The sequence below is a fragment of the Oncorhynchus gorbuscha genome, linkage group LG11, assembly GCF_021184085.1.
Source record: "Oncorhynchus gorbuscha isolate QuinsamMale2020 ecotype Even-year linkage group LG11, OgorEven_v1.0, whole genome shotgun sequence".
NCBI lineage: Eukaryota > Metazoa > Chordata > Actinopteri > Salmoniformes > Salmonidae > Oncorhynchus > Oncorhynchus gorbuscha.
In genome coordinates, this window is record NC_060183.1 from 10671775 (window position 1) to 10679978 (window position 8204).

The following is an 8204-nucleotide window of genomic DNA, read 5'->3' on the forward strand; positions in this document are numbered from 1 at the left end:
GTTCCAGGACGCTCAAACGAGCACCGAGCGATCGATCGATTGATTGATTGGGAGTGGGCGTTTACCAGTACTAGTCCAAAGACAGTGGGGGGAAAAAAAACAATATATTGTATATTTGATATTTTATTTCACCTTTATTAAACAGTGAAAACATATTGAGACCTAGGTCTCTTTTTCTCTGTGTTATGATACAACATAAATATACACATTAAACGCAACATGTAAAGTGTTGGTCCCATGTTTCATGAGCTGAAATAAAAGATCTCAGAAACTTTCCATATGCACAAAAAGCTTATTTCTCTCAAATGTTTTGCGCGAATGGGTTTACATCCTTGTTAGTCAGCATTTATCCTTTGACAGGATAGTTCAACCACCTGAAAGGTGTGGCATATCAAGAAGCTTATTAAAAACAGCATGATCATTACACATGTGCACCTTGTGCTGAGGACAATAAAAGGCTACTCTAAACATGCAGTTTTGTCACACAACACAATGCCACAGATGTGTCAAGTTTTGAGGGCGAGTGCAATTGGCATGCTGACAGCAGGAATGTCCACCAGAGCTGTTGCTAGAGAATTTAATGTTAATTTCTCTACCGTAAGCCGCCTCCAACATCGTTTTAGTGAATCGTCCAACCAGCCTCACAACCCCAGACCACGTATAACCACACCAGCCCAGGACCTCAACATCCGACTTAGTCATTTAAGGACAGATCGAAATGTATGGGAGCAGGGGCGGTACTTGGTATTGTTTTGGTACTTGGTACCCTTGTGTCCTCCGGTTTTCCGCGCACTAACTTCTACTATACCACAGGCCAATATAGACTACCAGTCTGTTCTATCCTGCCCTTCTTCCACCATTCATAGTGACAATAGTCGTAGGTGGATAGTTTGTCCAGATCTGCAATAGGCTAACTAGCCATCATACCACACATAAAAGCAGTCAAAGATGCATAAATGTTCCATATGAATCAACAAGAAAAGGGCAGGTGCATCATTGCGCATGAAAATACAGTGAAGCCTTGAAGTACGCAACTCAAAAATCTCCCCTATTGATTTTTGTTTAGGTACAATACAAGTATCCTACCTAGACTAGTCTACAACACCACAATGTAAAATGTCAAGTGAGTACAAAATTCTGCTCTCGGCTGCAGTGAAAATGTAATTTGAATAGTGGTGCAAAAGCCCTGTGATCTGAATGTTTCATTCAATTTGGATCAGTTGTGGGTCGACTCTGGACAGTTCATAAGGTCTAGAAAGGCACAGTCGCAGACTAGTCTGGCTGTATTTTTTACTTTAGATACTGAGATGCACAGTCTGTTTCAGATCATCATTCTCCCAAGTTATCCTGTAATAATGTGGCAACATAGGATCCCGGCAGGCCCGGTTATTCAGGAAAGCTTAAAACACTCTGCCTCCTCTGTTCCTCGCGCACCTAGAACCGAATTCTTCAAAATAGCATATTATCATTTAACTTTTAAACTGTATTACGTTTTATATGTGGCATAAACGCATCCAGTCACAATGTTTGAATATGATTAGAATACGTCAAATGTCTCCTGTGGGCATGGAAAATATAATTCCAGCATCCTCAAAATGGCTTTACATTAACCAGGTTTCCATCCAACCTTTTAATGCTAGTTAAGTACATTGGATAAAAAAATATATCAAAGACATCATGGGATGCAGTTTAATAGGCTACAGATGAAATGAGTTATTATGTACTTCACCGGGTGGTGAAAGAGCACGGTGATGAGCTTGATGCTCATTTCAATAAATATCGAGGGTCTTATTCTGGTGACTTGATGATCGATGCTTGGCTGCCGTTTGACAAATTAAAATAATTTAGCTTTTATCCATAATAATCTCATAATGTAGTAGGCTATACCCACAGTGTGTCTGTGAGCTGTTGGCTAGAACACACTTCATCTGCAATAAGTGAATTTGATGGAAACACAACTTTGATGGGAAAATATGCATATGATTTTATTGCAGATTTTAGAAAATTCCAGTGGAGGCTGGTGTGAGGAGCTATAGGAGGACTGGCTCATTGTAATGGCTGGAATGGAATAAATGGAACGGAGTTAAACACGTTTCCCTCTGTTTCCATTTATGCCATTCCAGCCATTACAATGAGCCAGTCCTCCTATAGCTCCTCCCACCAGGCTCCAATGGAATATTGACGTAAAAACTGTCACCAATTGGGTGGAAACCTAGCTACAGACACCCTATAGGCTCAAGTGCGCTAGTCCAGTGTAACTTTGATTTTGCCTGTACGTCATGGTTCATCAGCAGCCCCAAACATCTAAAGAATAAGCTACACACCAGCCAAAACAAGCGTGTAATAATTGTACTTAAACCTCCCTCCCATACTCATCTGGAGGTCAAGCATTTGTTTCTGTATTTCTTTTTTCTGTTTCCAGACAAGTCAGCTAAGAACAAATTCTGATTTACAATGACAGCCTACTCAGGCCAAACCTGGACGACAATGGGCCAAATGTGCACCACCCTATGGTACTCCCAATCACGGCCAGATGTGATACAGCCCGGATTCAAACCAGGGACTGTAGTGACGCCTCTTGTATTAAGATGCAGTGCCTTAGACTGCTGCAGCACTCGAGAGCCCAATGCCACAGTGTATCTCTGTAACGTGTCTGTATCGATGTAATTGTATATTTATTTATGTAAAGAAATAGGAACCACAACAGAAATAAGTCCTCCACTTTATTGTGCAATCCTGGTCACTTTGACAAATCTTATATACAGTCTTTTTATATACAGTCTTTTATATACAGTCTTATATACAGTCTTTTTATATACAGTCTTATATACAGTCTTTTATATACAGTCTTTTTATATACAGTCTTTTATATACAGTCTTATATACAGTCTTTTTATATACAGTCTTATATACAGTCTTTTATATACAGTCTTATATACAGTCTTTTTATATACAGTCTTTTTATATACAGTCTTATATACAGTATGTCTTTTTTTAACTGACAAATAAAATCAATCAATTCAAACTGTGCCGCAGCCAATTGATGAATGGAAAGAGACATCTGTTACAAATCACCAAACTCTGGGCCAATTGTACGACGCTGGGCAAATTGTACGACGCTGGGCTAATTGTACGACGCTGGGCTAATTGTACGACGCTGGACCAATTGTACGACGCTGGGCCAATTGTACGAAAAGTAACACAATAAATTGACATAACAATAACGAGGTGTCGTGGAAATTTCCTGTATTACCAAATCATGAGAGAGCAAACCACACACAAGTCAGAGTTATATCATAAAGTCCATATTTAATTATATGAGCTTCACCATAGCCCTGTGACTCTCAGATCAATTCAGTGTCTATAAATGAATTATCTGAGAGTGCTTACAAAACAGTTCTTAGTATCATTTATTGCCAAGACACACCCATCTCAACTCACATGAGGGGTTCAGTGTAAATAGTCCGCCTGGCCATTTGATTAAATGAGTTGTTCAGGAGTCTTATGGCTTGGGGATAGAAGCTGCTTTAAGAAGCCTTTCGGTCCTAGACTTGGCGCTCCGGTACCGCTTGCCATGCGGTAGCAGAGAGAACAGTCTATGACTTGGGTGACTGGAGTCTTTGACAATTTTTTGGGCCTTCTTCTGACACCGCCTAGTAGGTCCTGGATGTCAGGAAACTTGGCACCAGTGATGTACTGGGCTGTACGCACTACCCTCTGTAGTGCCTTCCTGTCAGATGCCGAGCATTTGCCATACCAGGCGGTAATGCAATCGGTCAGGATGCTGTTGATGGTGCAGCTGTAGAACTTTTTGAGGATCTGGGGACCAATGTCACATCTTTTCAGTCTCCTGAGGGGGAAAAGGTGTTGTCGTGCCCTCTTCACGACTGCCTTGGTGTGTCTGGATCATGATAGTTTGTTGGTGATGTGGACACCAAGGAACTTTAAACTCTCAACCTGCTCCACTACAGCCCCGTTGAAGTTAATGGGGGCCTGTTCCTTTTCCTGTTGTCCTTTGACTTGCTCACAATGAGAGAGGTTCTTGTCCTGGCTCTACACTGCCAGGTCTCTGACCTCCTCCCTATAGGCTGTCTCGTCATTGTTGGTGATCAGGCCTACCAATGTTGTGTCGTCAGCAAACTTAATGATGGTGTTGGAGTCGTGCTTGACCACACAGTCGTGGGTGAACAGGGAGTACAGGAGGGGACTATGCACGCAACCCTGAGGGGCCTCAGTGTTGAGGATCAGCGTGGCAGATGTGTTGTTGCCTATCCTTACCACCTTGGGGCGGCCCGTCAGGAAGATCAGGATCCAGTTGCAGAGGGAGGTGTTTAGTCCCACGGTCCTTAGCTTAGTGATGAGCTTTGTGGGCACTATGATGTTGAACGCTGAGCTGTAGTCAATAAACAGTATTTTCACAAAGTAGTTATTTTTGTCTAAGTGGGAAAGGGCACTGTGGAGAGCGATTGAGATTGCGTCATCTGTGGATCTGTTGGGGTGGTATGTGAATTGGAGTGGGTCTAGGGTTTCCGATATGATGGTGTTGATGTGAGCCATGACCAGCCATTCAATGCACTTCATGGCTACCGACGTCAGTGCTACGGGGCAGTAGTCATTTAGGCAGGTTACATTCGCTTTCTTGTGCACAGGGACTATAGTGGTCTGCTTGAAACATGTAGGTATTACAGACTCGGCCAGGGAGAGGTTGAAAATGTCAGTGAAGACACTTGCCAGTTGGCCCGCGCATGCGGCTTTGTGAATGTTGACCTGTTTAAAAAGTAATTTATATTATTAATTCAGAGGCAAGTTTATCACCACGATCTATAAGAGAATATTGATTATTTTGGCCTTTAAAAGCGCTTGCTGCAGTATGACAATATATTTTTCGCAAATAGCTAGTTCGCTAGCTGTCACCAATGACTGACGGATGAAATCAATACAATTTAATTTTTTTAAATAAAAAAATATATAAAAAGAGGAAGATAACCGCAACCCGGGTATACAGACATAACTACATTGTCGGTCTCCACCAGAGATAGCTGAGGAAGTACACCAGAGACAGACATTGCTCCAGTCAGATGAAAGTTAGCTAGACAGGTCAGGTAGATAGCTAGTTAGCTAAAATGCGACTACGTGCCCAGAATGATACGGTAGCTAGCTGGTTTGCTAACTCTCGCTAACCCATGCCATGGCTTTGGTAAAATTGTCCATCACGGTGTTGGCCCAGCGTGGCCTTCGTGAAAATATTTATGGAAATCGTAATTTGAAAAGAATGCTTTTACACGACAGTACTAATATGAATTTGTAGGCCCTGTAGTCATTCCGGCATATATATATTTTCTTAATGCGCCCCAGTGGTCTATAATGGATAAGGCACTGGCCTCCTAAACCAGTTATTGTGTGTGCGAGTCCCTTTAATTTTGCTTGCACTACCCATTGGGAATGATAACAATCACATGTGGGGCATGATGTTCCATGAATCAATATCGACTGCCTCCCAAACAGCCAGCTGTCAGCTTCCTGGTTGTGTACAATGTATTTGCTATACATATAATGACGCACGAAATTCCAATAGTTCAAAATGTGTTGCAGAATGAAAAGCAAAACGTGGTTCTATGGTGTAATGGTTAGCACTCTGGACTCTGAATCCAGCGATCCGAGTTCAAATCTCGGTAGGACCTAATGTTTTATCATGACCATGAAGAATTGTCACATGTATTCCACCAGAACATTTGTCCGACCTAAATTTGCGCTGTGTTAATGCATGCGAGGTACTAGCTAACAAGTTTGATTTTCATAACCCGTGCATTTTCAAGACTATCCTATCAAAACAAATAGGATAGAGAAAAGACTTAATGGATTAATTCATAGCAAAATGTTGTTTTCAACTCTCTCACTGTTCAGGAATGATTCAGTCCATTACTCTACAAGGAAAATTGCCCCCTTTGTATATAAGAAACTGAAACCTCCTCAGTCAATGTCCAAGTTTTAGTTATGGAAACCGAGCATCTGACAACTATAAGAGCCCAGACAGGAAGATCATGTCAGTGACTCAACCCAATCAAGTGACGCACCCCTCCTAGGGGCTGCATGGAAGAGCACCAGTAAGCCAGTGACTCAGCCCCTGTAATAGGGGGCTGAGTCAGCAAGGCAGAGAAAGCAAGGGGGGTTCGTCGCTCCAGTGCCTTTCCATTCACCTTCACACTCCTGGGCCAGACTACACTCAATCATAGGACCTACTGAAGAGATGATTCTTCAATAAAGACTTAAAGGTTGAGACCGAGTCTGCGTCTCACACATGGGTAGGCAGACCATTCCACAAAAATGGAGCTCCATAGGAGAAAGCCCTGCCTTCAGCTGTTTGCTTAGAAATTCTAGGGACAGTTAGGAGGCCTGCGTCTTGTGACCAAAGCGTACTTGTAGGTATGTATGGCAGGACCAAATCGGAAAGATAGGTAGGAGCAAGCCCATGTAATGCTTTGTAGGTTTGCAGTAAAACCTTGAAATCAGCCCTTGCCTTAACAGGAAGCCAGTGTAGAGAGGCTAGCAGTATATTTAGTTCGTAGATAGAATGTGAGATTCAAATATATACGAAAAAACTGCTATTTACATGGGATAATACATGGGATAAGACAAAGACAAACACACGTCCGACTGCTATGCCATCTTGGAAATTACTCGCCCATGTCCAGTCTCTAGATAACAAGGTAGACTAAATTATGGCAAGGGTTACTTTCCAGAGAGACATCAGGGATTGTAACATACTCTGTTTCACGGAAACATGGCTCTCTCGGGATATGTTGTCGGAGTCGGTACAGCCACCGGGATTCTTTATGCGTCGCGCCGACAGAAATAAACATCTCTCTGGGAAGAAGAAGGGCTGGGGTGTACGCTTCATGATTAATGACCCATGGTGTAATCGTAACAACATATAGGAACTCAAGTTTTGTTCACCTGACCTAGAATTCCTCACAATCAAATGCAGACCATATTATCTCCCAAGACAATTCTCGTTGGTTATTGTCATAGTCGTGTACATCCCCCCTCAAGCCTATACCGCGACGGCCCTCAAGGAACTTCACTGAAATCTATGCAAACTGGAAAACAAATATCCTGAGGCTGCATTTATTGTAGCTGGGGATTTAAAAAAGGAAATTTGAGAACAAGGCTACCTAAATTGATTGTAGCACTCGGGCAATACACTGGATCACTGCTCTAACTTCCGCAATGCATACAAGGCCCTCCCTTCGGCAAATCTGACCACGACTCCATTTAGCTCCTCCTGTCCTACAGGCAGAAACTCAAACAGGATGTACCCGTGATAAGAACTATTCAACGCTGGTCTGACCAATCGGAATCCACACTTGAAAATGGTTTTGATCACGCGGACTGGGAAATGTTCCGAGCACCCTCAGAGAATAATATCGATTTATACTATGATTCGTTGAGTGAGTTTATAAGGAAGTGCATTGGAGATGTACCAACTCTGACCATTCAAACCTACCCTAACCAGAAACTGTGGATGGGTGGCGGCATTCACGCAAAACTGAAAACGCGAACCACTTGTATTTAACCATGGAAAGATGACTGGGAATACTTTCAAAAACAAACCGTTTAGTTATTTCCTCCGCAAAGCAATCAAACAAGCGAAATGTTGGTATAGGGACAAAGTGGAGAAGCAATTCAACGGCTCAGACATGAGACGTATGTGGCATGGTCTACAGGCAATCACTAACTACAAAAAGAAAGCCAGCCACGTCATGGACACCGACGTCTTGCTTCCAGACAAACTAAACACTTTCTTTGTCCGCTTTGAGGATAATACAGTGCCACCGACGTGGCCCGCTACCAAGGACTGCGGGCCCTCCCTCTCCTCCTCCGTGGCCAATGTGAGTAAGACATTTAAAAGTGCCAACCCTCGCAAGGCTGCCGGCATAGAAAGGCATCTCTAGCCGCATCCTCAGAGCATACGCAGACCAGCGGACATATTCAATCTCTCCCTATCCCAGTTTGCTGTCCCAACATGCTTCAAGATGGCCACCATTGTTCCTGTTCCCAAGAAGTCAAAGGTTATATCTTATATCACTTATATCATATTGAAGTGCTTTGAGAGACTAGTCAAGGATCATATCATCTCCACCTTACCTACCACCTCAGACCCACTTCAATTTGCATACCGCCATAATAGGTCTTCAGACGATGCA

The 8204-nt window shown here is 42.8% G+C and overlaps 1 non-coding gene across 1 annotated transcript; it reads left to right on the forward strand.

Annotated features, from left to right (window-relative positions):
• The first annotated feature begins 5609 nt into the window (after positions 1–5609).
• trnaq-cug lies at positions 5610–5681 on the forward strand. Its single transcript has one exon. It is a non-coding gene; the product is annotated as a tRNA-Gln (tRNA).
• The last annotated feature ends 2523 nt before the right edge of the window (positions 5682–8204 follow it).